This window comes from Equus caballus, chromosome 5, assembly GCF_041296265.1.
Source record: "Equus caballus isolate H_3958 breed thoroughbred chromosome 5, TB-T2T, whole genome shotgun sequence".
NCBI classification, from domain to species: Eukaryota; Metazoa; Chordata; class Mammalia; order Perissodactyla; family Equidae; genus Equus; species Equus caballus.
Genome location: NC_091688.1, coordinates 83,505,302 through 83,519,475, shown reverse-complemented (window position 1 = coordinate 83,519,475; position 14,174 = coordinate 83,505,302). Strand labels below are relative to the sequence as shown.

The 14,174-nt window shown below is 36.4% G+C and overlaps 1 protein-coding gene across 18 annotated transcripts in view; it reads right to left on the bottom strand.

Moving 5' to 3' along the window:
* COL24A1 (collagen type XXIV alpha 1 chain) overlaps positions 1 to 14,174 on the bottom strand; it is a 349,220-nt gene that overhangs the window by 46,413 nt on the left and 288,633 nt on the right. The window lies entirely within an intron of this gene.

Below are 14,174 nucleotides of genomic sequence, written 5' to 3'. Positions count from 1 at the left end.
ACTGCAAATTGCAGGGATGCAGTTAAAACTTGACAGTGTTTTGAGTGGAACATATACTGACTAAGTGTGAAATTTTATTTCATTTGTTTTGTTACCAGTGTATACCCATGCGTCGAAACAAGAAAAGAAGAAAAAAGAGGACGTCGAATGTTGTGTTTTTAAGGCACAGTGGAATGTGATTTATTTTGTTATCAAATTAGATGTCAAAGCTTTGTGTTTTATTATGTAATGACACTATAGCTGTGCTAACAACAAAACAAAACAATATACATCAACATTATCAGACCAAGCACTTGACACAATGTTCCAATCCCACTGGAATGTAACAGAAATATTACGAAATTTAAAATGGAATATCTTACCACAACAGAACTTCACAAAAAAATGAAAATGAAGTTGTAACCAAAGTATGTTTTTGAGTAGTTCATCTGTTAGCCCAGCAAGGAAAATTGCTTATTGATAGTGATTTAATTAAATCATGCAGCAAAATAAACTTATTTAAGGTTGTTAGACTTTTGGCAAGAACAGTTTCTTGAAATGTTGAGGACACTGGAGCACTATTAACGGTCAATTAAAAAACAAAGAAAATGCTTTTGAGTGGTTTTCCTTGCTTCTTGATGAATCAATAGATACTAGTAATACTACTCAGTTGCTTATTTGAGGAGTCAATGCTGAGTTTCAAGTGACTGAAGAATAACTTGTATGAATAGTTTGTGGAGTGACTAAAGGTGAGAATATTTTCAAAGAAGTTAAAACACTAAATCAGTACAACCTAAAGTGGAATCTGCTAAAATGTGATAAAGCTGACGATGATGGACTGGAAAAAGACTTACTGGACAAATTTACAAAACTTGTGAAAATGTAAGTTGTTTAAAGCTATGGATACTTACTATATTATCCACCATGAGGTACTCTGAGGAAAGTACTGGAATCTAGCATGTGTTATGGAACCAGCAGCGTCTGCCAGTGAACTCCACTGACTGTTGTAAAATTTACCCTTCACCAGTTCTGTGAATTTTCTTGTCAAAATAGAAACTGAATAGCCTGACTTTCTCTATCACACAACAGTGACAGCTTAGCAGGGATAAAGTTTTATTGAGATTTTTTAAGACTAAGACTGAAATCTTTTTGAATGAGAACTGTGTTCAATCTCTATTCCTGAATGATGAAGAGCTTTAGAAATTGGGTTTGCTGCAGACTCTATAATGTTTATTAATGAATTAAATCTAAAATTACAAGGTCAAACAACGCTTATACGTGAAAGATACACTGTGGTAAAGTCATTTTAATGACAAGCAATGTTTGAATCACAATGTTAAGCAACTTTATATACTTCCTGTGCTGTCAAAGATTAAAACAATAAGTGAGATCTCCATTTCCACACAAACTTGCAGTGGGTAGATTTTTTGAGCTCAGTTTCAGGAGCATTTTTAGACTTAGATGCAAGAAATTTCTATATTTCAAAATCCATTTAACTGTGCAGTTCAGGAGCTTCCACCTAACCTGCAACTGGAAATGACTAATCTACAAGGTAATGACATTCTAGAAGGCAAACATCAAGAGAAGACTCTAACAGAATTTTATAAATTCCTTCCAAGCAATGAATATGCTCAATTAAAATCATATGTTCATGAATTGCAGTATTTGGCAGTACCTATTTGTGTAAAAAGAATTTTCAAAGAAGAAATATGTAAAATATGCAAAATGTCATTATAGGTCAGCATTAACAGATGAAAAGAAAATTTTGATGAAAGGGAAATGTAATAGGCTAAATTTTATCCTCCTCAAAAGTATTCCATTTTTCTCATTAGTAGACTTGTATTACAAAAAATTGTACTAAATTATTGCATTTTGAATTTCACAAAGAAAAATCCCATGGAAATCTATTTTCTCTTGTATTACATAACTTCTTAAGTAATACCCTTAATTTTGTCTCTTGCTCTGCAAAGCCTAAAATAGTTCCCAATATTTCCAGGAGAATTTTGCTGACCCTTGCTCTAGGAGACACTGCTACTCTCTGAGTTGATTCCTGGGATGCTACATTGGGTTGTACAATAGTTCTTCCATATATTCAACAAACACTTTTTGAATATCACCTACGTGTTAGGAAGGTACATGGGAAGCCCAGTGGGAATACAAATATAAATATGACTTTTTTCAAGAAGCTTAAAATTAAGTAAAAAAGAATGTAATATATAAATAGTTCTAATAAAGGCAGAAATGTAAAGAAAACTGCCAGCTGAGAAGAGAGATCCAGAGTAAATACTGGAGAGGTTCTGAATAGAAGTTACTCTTTGTACTAATCAGAAAAGGAATTACTGAAAAGGTAGGTTGGAACTGGATCATAAGATAAAGATACTGCCCTTACAGCTATAAATGCGACAGGAGAGATGAGCTGCTCAGGACAGGTGAGAGTCCTTTCTGTGGAAGGCCCAGTTGGGAGAACAGGACTGAAATGGTAAAGTCAATTTTGAATTTAATACTAGAGCATTTTTCCTTTTTTTTCCCCAAATACTATTTCCTTCAAATTATATCATCATATATATTTTTTCTCTTACTTATGGTAAAAAATAATTCAATATATTTTAAAGTTATATTTTTAAATTTTCTTCATGACAACAAAACTCACTAAAATAATGAATAAAAGTGCATTTTACATCACTAGGTGGCTACGCTGGCTGTTGACAGGGAGCTGTCTAAGGGTGGGGGTTCACATTCCTTAGTTTGACCTTTAAACCTTTTTTTGTCCCGATCTACAGTGACCGCCTTATCTCCCACCATTCCTCTCTATTAGTGGCTCTCAATAGCTGTAAGGAACATTATGAGGGCAAAATCCTTACAGAGGGAGAGAGGAAGGAAGGGGGGAAAGAGACAGAGAAGGAGGGAGGACCGGAGGTGAGAGAGAGAGAGGGAGGGAGGGAGGGAGGGAAAGGGAGGGAGATACACACAGGGGACTTAGGATTCAGGCGGTGTGGTTCTTCCACGTTGCCTGCACCTCATCCTAAGTGCATTAACCTCCTCTGTTCCTTTCCCCTTGCTTCTTACTATGTGTTTTACGTTGACTTGATTTAATTCGGTCTGTGAGCTTTTTTGTTCCATATCTGTGGGATAGATTATCTGGTAGTGTACTTTCCACACGAATGATGAGAACCCTGCAGTCATGAGATGGTGCCATTTTAGAGCTCTTCAAGGCAAATGAATGTCAATCTAGTCATAGACATCTGAGACTCTGGGATATAAAACTTCAAAAACATTCAGAGAAGACATCAATCTTATATCAATGTTTAGGTCTCTAAATAAGAATATGACTTTATGGGAAAGGTAAGTTTAAAAAAAATTCGGATGAACAGTGTCCTCCCCAATAAAAATAAAATCAGGTGAAAGACTGAAAGAAACCAATGGCCTGCAGAGAAACCAGATTCTAAAAGGTCGTGTACAAAATATGGAAGGAAGGGCACGTATGCAAGGAAAAATAAAACCAAATAGACTTAGACCAACAAAGTAGCTCCAGAGTTAAACTAGGTCAAGAGTTATAACTGTCTACTCACTGTAAGAATGTCCCCTCCAGCCACCTCGCTCCCCCAAATATATAAAGTGGGTTGTCTTTCAAGGCTGTGAGTGTCCCACCCCTGGGTGTATTATAAAAGTAATGGATCCATAGGAAGAGGACATGTATCACAGGACAGATTACCCTAGATGATTTTAGAATACCTCAACATTCCAGAATTCTAAAATAGTACCACTTCACCTCATTTAACCTCATTTAATTTTAGACAATTTTTAAGATCTGTATTTTTCAACAGAAAAAAATGTATCTTTGGGGTGCTACATGGACAATGAATATTACTGCTGAACACTCCTGAAGTCAATAGGTATTTTTAGCTGAGAATAATAAGGATCATGAGACTAGTCCTTAGGAGTAACTGTAAATTAGCAACTTTATTTTACTTGCAGTGCTATCAGACATTTAAGACAGAATAATAAATATCTTCCAAGTCATTTACTGTTCATGTTGGTTTCTTAGAAATTTGAGGATAGTAGCAGAGTGTTCTGTACAAAGTTCCAAACAATGTTTCATACAAATAGAGAACAAACATTTCACATTATGAATACACAGATGGATGAGTAATTTTGCTTTCAAGAAAAACAGATGCTAATCCCTAGCCCTTCTTTCCACTGCCTTCTAAATGATTTGTCTAAAACTGATCAGCAGAGGGTAAGTCATTCCAAGCAAATTTTAAAAAGCAAATAAAGTCACAGTTATTATTAACTTGTTCAGAGATGCTGAAACCAATCAACAGCTTACCTGAGTCTTTTTTTTTTGAGGACGATTAGCCCTGAGCTAACATCTGCTGCCAATCCTCCTGTTTTTGCTGAGGAAGACTGGCCCTGAGCTAACACCCATGCCCATCTTCCTCTACTTTCTATGTGGGATGCCTACCACAGCATGGCTTGCCAAGCGGTGCCATGTCCGCACCCAGGATCTGAACCGGTGAACCGTGGGCCGCAGAAGCAGAACGCGTGCACTTAACCGGTGCGCCACCGGGCGGGCCCCTACCTGAGTCTTAAAAAAGTTAACAGAATGGTAAGAATACTTGATGTCTCATGGCCAGAGATTTCCATTAACCTCAGATAGGAGCCAGACTCCCTGTTAAAATTGTTTTTTTTCACTTTAGATATAACTGACATATAACATTGTATAAGTTTAAGGTGTACAACGTGCTGACTTGATACATTTATATATTGCAATATGATTACTACACTAGTGTTAGCTAATACGTTTATCATGTCACGTATTTATCATTTCCTTTTTGTGTTGAGAATAGTTAAGATTTAGTCTTTCAGCATATTTGAAGTTTATAAATATAGCATTGTTGACTTATTATCCTCAATATAATCACTATGCTGTGCATTAGATCTCCAGAACTTATCTACTAGTTGTAAGTTTGTTTTATATTGGTTTTGAACTCTGCAGGAAAGTGTCAATTTTGACAATACTGAAACTGATGGCTGCTTAAGCCTTGAGATTCTAAGGAAACAAGTACTTGGATCAGTAATGACAACAACAACATCAACATCAACCACTACCACAAGAGTTACTTTTTTTTTTTTGGTGAGGAAGAATGGCCCTGATCTAACAACTATTGCCAATCTTCCTGGTTTTGCTTGAGGAAGATTGTTGCTGAGTTAACATCTGTGGCAGTCTTCCTCTATTTTGTATGTGGGATGCCGCCACAGTATGGTTTGATGAGCAGTGCAAAGGTGTGTGCCCGGGATCTGAACCTGCAAACTCCTGGCTGCCAGAATGGAATGTGTGAACTTAACCACTACGCCACTGGGCAAGCCCCCAGGAGTTACTTTTTATTGAGTGTCTTCTATGTATCAGAAACTGTAATGGCACTATGGCTGTATTGTTTTATTTAATCTGACGTCAGTTAAGGAAAGAAGAGGGAGCCTTTTACTTTGACTCTCCTGTGGGGAAAGGAAGGAGTAGTTTAAGTATAAGTCTGCATTCTTTCTGGAACTGGATGGAAAGATTTGGGAAGGAAAATGGGGCTACTTAAACACATTTAGAGGACAGACACAGAGATAGATTTTGGAACTATGCTGACTGGTTTGTATATAATAGTGAAACACACCAAAGAGAATGTCACTCTGTGATTCCCCGGACTCCTCAGTTTAGCTGTCTTATTCTCATTAGCATTGAAACAGATGTATTAAGAAATAAGTAAGAAAGAAATAATATTTGTTCAATACAGGTAACAACAGGAACCCACATTGTAAAGATGATTAGCAAAGGAATATAATGTTTAAAATTATGTTAAGTGAAATGATAAATATTTTTAATGTTAATTTCATTTCTCATCACTAGATAGATAAATTTAAAATGACACTGGGGCCGGCTCTGTGGCCGAGTGGTTAAGTTCGCGCGCTCCGCTGTGGCGGCTCCAGGGTTCGGATCCCGGGCGCGGACATGGCACCGCTCGTCAGGCCACATTGAGGCGGCGTCCCACATCCCACAACTAGAAGGACATGCAACTAAGATATACAACCGTGTACAGGGGGGTTTGGGGAGATAAAGCAGAAAAAAAAAAAAAGATTGGCGACAGTTGTTAGCCCAGGTGCCAATCTTTGGGGAAAAAAAATAAAAAAAAATAAAATGACACTGAACTTCAAATCAGTTTATGTTTTTGTTAAAGTACTACCTTGAAAATTACTAGGAAAATAGTTTTTTCCTTTCCCTCCTGCCAAGCACCCTTTGTGTTCGTAGAATTATGTTTATATATATATATATATATATATATAGTTATTTACTGTGTAAGAAAATAGTAATTAAAATTAATTTACTTTCCATAATACAAAAAAAAAGTAGGATGCCGTGAAATTTTTTTGCATTATTAGGCAACGTAAGTACTGTATTTTTCGTTAAGACAGCAACCAATGAGTTATAAAATTCTGTGCTTCCTTTACTCCAAGCAACTAAAAACACTTCTGTTTAAGTAGGAATTTCTCATTTTATTTAGTTTACTAAATATATCCCTCCTAGGAAAGAATTTGCTGTCTAAAAATATGTGGGATAGTAATTATTAGGTGATTATATGCAAGGCTACATTATACATAAATAATGTAGCATTCATAATACTTTTCTACAGTGCCAATCACAAGTAATGTGGCCAAATGCCAGAAATAAGATTTATGAGTGAGTTGCATACTAAAGTCAGGAGGTAACTTTCGTTTTGAATCTAGACATATTAAAGCTTATGGGACTTGGAGTGGGGTTGAGGCAAGTCTTAAGATAATGAAGACAGGTCTGCTTGACTTAGGTCTGTTCCCAAGAGAATACAAAACTAACTCTTGTTCAGTGGTAATGAATACAGGCATTTCGACATTGTATTACGTTGCAGAAATTATTTACACATTTCCATTCGAACAGCTGGTGGTTTCTCAGTCTTGCAAAATGGACAGTGCAAATGCCACTATAATATTGGACAAAATTAGTACATCATATGAAATCTCCTTTACCCAGGTCTCAGCCCATAATCATAGGACTAACAGGGACTGAAAGAGGATATTTTATCTATACTTAGGCTCTCAGAAATGTCTAGGCTTACACAACAATGAAGAAATAAATGTTCATCTTTTATTTCAAAGGTAACAAATCTATGCCCATACTATCTTATTTGATCCTCCAATAATCTTGTGAATATGTCAAACTCTTTCTTGATTGTAGGTTTTTTTATTTTGGTTCCTTCACATGGCATGTTTTCCCCTCATTCTTTATATACTTGGCTAAATCTTGCCTTTACTCTCCAGCTTAAGCGCAACCTTCTCAGCGAGGTCTCCATAGTCTACTCCATCTAAAATTTATTTCCCATTATGCTCTATCTCAAAACCCTATTTATTTCCTTCACAGCATTTACCAAATTTGGAATTACCTGATTTGTTTATTTGTAGACTACTACTCAGTTATTAGGTTGATCCATATTACATTGTGATTTTCTTTTTAGGTCAAACACGGTCAAATGTCAGAAATTTGTTGCTGTTCCACATATGTTCCAGGAGGGCGAGTCTTTGCCCATCTCATTCACTGCTATATTCTCTAACTCCTGGCTCATATTAAGCACTGAATACATATTTATTGAATAAATGAATGTTAGATTAACCATAAATATTTATTATCATGGAAAGATGATAGTAGTTCAATAAGTGCATGTAGTTTACTGAACACTTCACATAAAATCTCTCATTTGATTCCCATAAAAAACATACAAATCAGATATTATGTATTCATTTTATAGATGATGCTTAAGGTGTCAAGCAGCTAACACATTTTAATTTTAAACTCAGGTCTCCAAAGTCATAGTTGTTATGTAAAGAATACTCATTCCTCAAATATTTGAGCTTCTGCTGTGGGCCTGACATTACATGAGGTGCTAGGGATACAGAGATGAATAAAACACAGTCCCAGTTCTACACGAGTTTGCAATCTCTTGGGGGCAGAAAGATATAAAAATAAGTAATTAGCATCCATATGATCCATACTGTCACGGAAGCAGAGTAGAGTGTACACAAGTTCAGAGTAGGCATGCTTAATTCTGACTGGAGAGTCCAAGGAGTAGTATCTGAAGGAGGTAACAGTTCAATTAAGTCCTGAAAGATCAAGAAGTTGCTTATCCTAAACTTGGAAAGAAAGATGGAAGAGCTTTCCAAGCAGAGGGAATGAATTACATGTAGAAGGGCATGAAAGTGAGGGAAATGCATAGAATTTGGGGGCTGTAATTAAGCGTACTTGAAGGAGAATAGCATAGTGGTTTACAACACAGGCTCTGAAGCTAGACTGCCTGATTTTAAATTCTGCCTCTAGTATTATTGTCTGTGTGACCTTGGGCAAGTTACTTTGTCTTTCTGAGTCTCATCATTCTTTTGTGTAAACTGGAGATGATAGCTACACATACTTCACAGTTTTTTGTGAGGATTAAATAACTTCATATATATATTAAATAACTTCACATATATATTCAGCACCTGGCATAGTGCCCAGCACTTAGTAAACACTGAATAATTGTTAGCCGTTTTATGGCTGAAATGCACAGTACATGTGAGGAGAAAGAATATAAGACTAGAAACGTAAACAAAGGCCAGATCATGAAGGGCAACATTCCAAAAGAGCATGAACTTAATGGATTGGGAGTCACTGAAGATTCAATTAGGAAAGTTACATCCTTTAGCAAATCTTTCATTTTGTTGCTAATAAGCAGCCAAATATACTGAGTCGTCTGTTCTGGAAGAGTTCCTAATGAGCAGTAAATGGGCCAAAACAAGCAGCAGGGTGGAGGAGAGGGAGAATGTAGCAATCATGATAAGCCAGAACTGGATAATCAGTATCTTAATAAGCAAGAGTTGACAGGATCTACTGAATGTAGATCTGGCCAATGTAGGTATGTTTCATTCTCCAAAGTACTGTAAGGAAAGAAATGTATCTTCTTAGAAACAGAAGTTTCTTTAGTGTATTAAGCTCATAAACTAGAGAACACACAGCCCAGACAGTGGCAGGCTGCTGGTGTTCCTAATAGAGGTTTCCATGGGGGTCTTGCTTTCTATGCCTGGATTATGAGTGGGCTGATGAAGCGTGTTTTCCCTTATACCAGACATAGTCCACAAGTAGAAAAATCAAGACTTTCAATGTTCTTTTACGGCAAGCATCTCATTTTAGACAACACTTAAGCCTGTGTTCACCTGACAAAGTGCAAAGTCAAGATTGAAAGGCCTTGATTTGTCCTAAACCAAGTTATTAGTTTTGTTTCTTTCCCTCTTTTCCAATAACCAATTTTATTAGTTGCAGCAATAAAAAATAAAAAGACTGGTAAGTCCTCGTTCTGATGACAAATGGATTTATGATCTTTGCAGGGAAGAGTTGTTTTCCTCTTTCATAAATGACCGAGGCTCTATGCTTATACAGAAGTCCAACTCAATGAAAACAGCATGGTAGACTCATTTACGACAGATGTGCTAAGCTGACCAGTCTCAAAACACTCATTCGTACACAAGGAAATTCACACAGGCAACTGTGAGCCTCCCCAGGACTATCCTTCAAATATAGTCACATGACCTTGAAAAAACATTGAAACTGCAGTGAGAATATGCCAGGAATTCTTTAACTCCTTGGCCACATCAAAAAAAAGAAAGAATATTGTTTAGGAAAATCAAGTAGTTGCATAATGCTAGAAATCCCAGAATAAATATTTTTCTCAGTGGAAAAATCCAGCAATCTTTAAAGGTAAGCCAAGAAACACCATGGTGCCATGATTTAAAAAAAAAAAAAAAAAAGACTAATGGAAAGATGTTCTTATCCTTTGTCGAAAATATTCCAGGGAATTTGCTAGTATTTAGAGACCAATGCTTTGTCTTAAGTAGTTTTCTACTACCATAGCGCGGTTCAGAAATAATTATCTTAGAAATCACTTTCCCTAATGACCAGTTTAGCCATTGCTACCTAATTTCATTGAACAGACTAACTCCTTATAAAGTATTATTATTCTAATTTCATATCAAATATTCTACGAGAGTAGAGACATTTGTAGAAAATATTTCCATATTCATAAATACCAATAGCATATGCAAACCTTGGCATTAAAAAGAAGATTCCTCAAGGGAAAGTTATTTGCTTTTATTTTGATGGATACAAAACATTCAATATTTTTGACATCCTGATATCCTAAGTATGCATGTAAAATTTTTATAACTTATTCTTTGAAAATGCTGAAAAGTAGGAGATGATGAATCATGATCTGATACCTAATTGCTTACTAATGGCAATACCAGAGACCATCCAACTTCACGGCCCTAAAAGGTATACTGCAGCAATATTCAACATTATTGTAATTTATTTGAATTTCTTTCATCACAAAATTCAATAAGCTTTTTATAGTAGTTATAAATAAAGGGACATGTGGCTCAGAATCTGTTTTTTCAAAATGACCCACCCCCCAATTAGAAGTAGAATAATTAAGGGCAAGTAGAGCTGGAAGGTGCATGTTTCGTTGACTGACCAACTCATCCTCAGATTCTCCTTTCCCTTAATTATGTCTTCCGCCTCTCTCCACCAGGTCCTTTGAGCATTTAAAGATGGTCAAGTTTCTCTCATTTAAAGATAATTTGATACCTTAATCACAGCTGCTTCTCTAGATATTGCTCTGCTTTCTCCTTTAAGAGCCAAATTTCTCCATTGAATTGTCTGAATGTGTTCATTTCCTCACAGTGTACTCTCTCCTTAAGCACTCCAATCTTATTTCTGCCCTTATTAATCAAATCAAATGGTTATTTGCTAAAGTTACCAATGACCTTCATATACTGAAATATAATGGTTATAATAATTTTATCTGATTAGAGCTCTGTATTAGTTAGGGTCCTTACTTACAAACACCAAGAAACCAATCCTGGATAATTTAAGCAGAAAATTTACGAAAAGATATTGAGTAGCTCATATAATTACAGATAAACCTGGAATACCAGGTTTGAAAAATGGGTAGGATTAAAGGAAGGTTAAGCAGTAGGAATTTGGACACTGCTATGTGTACCACCCCAGCTGCTGGACATTGACACCAGTCACACCTGGAAACTGAGTGCTGTTGATGTTACTGCTACTGCCACTGCCACTGCCACCAGAAGACAACCTCCATCATCCCTGTTTCTATATATCACTAACTCCTCAATTGAAAGTGTAGGTGAATATAACTGGTTAGGCCTCGGTCATGGGCTTACATCCTTATTTCAAGGAGGGACTGGAAGGTGAGAGCCTGGAATTTTTGACTTCTGTAGTAGAACGTGGCCTCCCACCAAGATTCAAAAAGAGAGTAAACACAAAAACAGGCTTAAGATGCTGAGTAGCCAAAAAAACAAAAACCAAAAGTAAAAAAACTCATGTCCAACACAATCTTATTAGATACAGTTGATGATTTTCTCCTTCTTGAAATATTCTTTCTTAAGTTTCCAGGACATTACATTCTTTTTCTCCTATTTATTATGATCACTCTATCTCAGTTTCCTTTATAGTCTCCTCTTCCTCCTTTACCTGAATTTTAAATGACAGAATTCATCACAGCTTGGTTCTGGATCTTCTTCCCATTGTTTACTTAATATTTGTGTTCGTTTTTCTTCATTTGCTCCCCAAATCCATTCACTGACCCTTCTCTATCTTGCTATTTGTCCTGGGATTCTGACCTTCATAGACTGTAGCACCTGGGTTCTCTAACTTTCAGTTGAGGTTGGTCAATGGGATGCACCACTAGGATACTGAACGGTAGGAGGAGAGAGAGGTAATATATTTATTTCTTCCATTTTTTCCCAGCTTTGGCATTCTGTCAGTGGCTGCGTTGCTTTCAACTATAGCTTCTGTGAGGTGCCCCTTTTCCAACAGCTCCAGCTCTCAACTCGACATTATTTCTTTTCTTTAACCTTTCAGGTCTAAGGGTGGTAACTGTTTCTTACTGTTGATAGTCTCTGGGTTCCCCCCCATGCCTTTGTGGCTGTCTTACCCCTGTCTACACTTGCGTAAATAGTCTCTAGAAAATTCCAGTTGAGTATACCTTCAGCTTCCTAATGGGATTCTGATTAGCACATTTTATATGCTGGTGACTCTCAAATTTATATTTGACATCCTCCCTGAGCTCTAGTCTAGAATATCTAACTGCCCACTTAACATCTCCATTTCAGTGCTATAACCTTGCCCATAAGATTTGGGCCTCCTTCAGCATTTGCTTTTTTAGTGATGGGGATTATAACACATTGAGTTATAAACCTGCACAAGTTAGAAATTTGGAAGTTATCCTTGACATCTCTCTCCCTCCCTCACCTCCCATAATGAAATATCAAGTCCTGTTGAAGCTACCTACTAAATACTACCTAAATCTATCCACTTCTTTCCACTTCCACTTCACCAGTCTAGTCCAAAGCATCAACATACGTAGCCAGGAAAACTGCAATAAATAGTCTTCTTACTAGTCCCCTGCACCTACTCTTGTCCCTTCCAATCCATTTCTCACACTGGAGGCAGAGGGAATCCGTTAAAAACGTACAATTGGATAATGTCCCTACTAAGCATAAACCTCAATGGGGTCCTACTTTTTTTAGGTAATGTTCAATATCCTTAACATGGCCTTCAACATCCTCCATGATGTGGCTCTTGTATACCTCAACAGCATCACACTGCATCACTTTACACGTCGCTCACTAAGCTTTAGCCACAATTGGTCTTGTTCTGGTTCTTCAAACACATTATGTTCTTCCCAGCTTTGTATACGCTGTTGTCTCTGAATAGAATCTTTCTTGTTTTCCCCACCCACAGTTATCATTCCTAACTTACTAACTCCTACTTAGCATTCAGTGTCATGTCTCTCTTTCCCTACCTTCTCATATAAAACCACTTTACTGAAGCATAAATTAACATAAATTATAATAATAATTTGACATAAAGTAAATTGCAAAGTATATAATTTGATAAATCAGCATAAAGGATACACCAATGCATCATCACAGTCAAGATAACATGTCTCCCACTCTCAAAGTGCTCCCCGTCCCTTTGTAAGCCCTCCTTCCCATGTCTCCCCACATGTACTCACATCTCCAGAAAACCACTGATTTTCTTTATGTCACTACAGATTAGTTTGCACTTTCTAGAAGTTTATATAAGTAGAATCACACAGTATGTCCCTTTCGTCTGCTGTTTTTCACTCAGCATAATTATTTTGAGATTCATTTATGTTGTAGTGTTTATCAACAGTTCATTCTTTTTATTGCAGACTAATATTTCATTACACATATGTACGACAATTTGTTTAGCCATTCACCTTTTGATGGATATTTGAGTTGTTTCCAGTTTGTGGCTATTACAAAGAAAACTGCTATGAATACTCATGTGCAAGTTTTTGTGTAGACACATGCTTTCATTTCTCTTGGCCAGAAGCGGAATGGCTGGGTCATACAATAGGTGTATGTTTAACATTTTAACATACTGCCAATGTACAGGATAACTGACATCTTAATGGTATTGAGTCTTCTGATCCATGAAGACAGAATATACACCATTTATTTAGGTCTTCTTTAATTTCTGTCAGTAATGTTTTATACTTTTAAGTATAAAGGTTTGCACTTTTTTGGGGATCAGATTATCCTGTTTTGACACCATTATAAGTACTGATTTTTAAATGTCAATTTCTAATTGTTCATTGTTAGTATAGAGAAATACAATTCATTTTTCTGTATTGATCTTGCATCCTGCAACCTTACTAAACTTACTTATTAGTTTTTTTGTAGATTCTGAAGGATTCTCTACACGGATGATCATGTTGTCTGTGAATAAAGACAGTTTTATTTCTTCCATTCCAATCTAGGTGGCTTTTATTTCTTTTTATTACACTGTCTACAACCCTTGACTAGAACTTCCAGCACAGTCTTGAATGTGTCATATAAACGTGAGAGGGTAATCAAGATGTCTGTGGGCATGTGAGGCTTCAGAAGGTTTGCCTCACAAACATCTACACTGAACATAGTTTTTGGAGGAAGTACTCAAATAATAAGGGAAACAAACTTAGGAGATTTTACAATGGATATAGAAAGTAATAGTGATCAAATACTTCAAATAAGTTTCCTACTCTCTTAAGAGACAAAGAAAATGA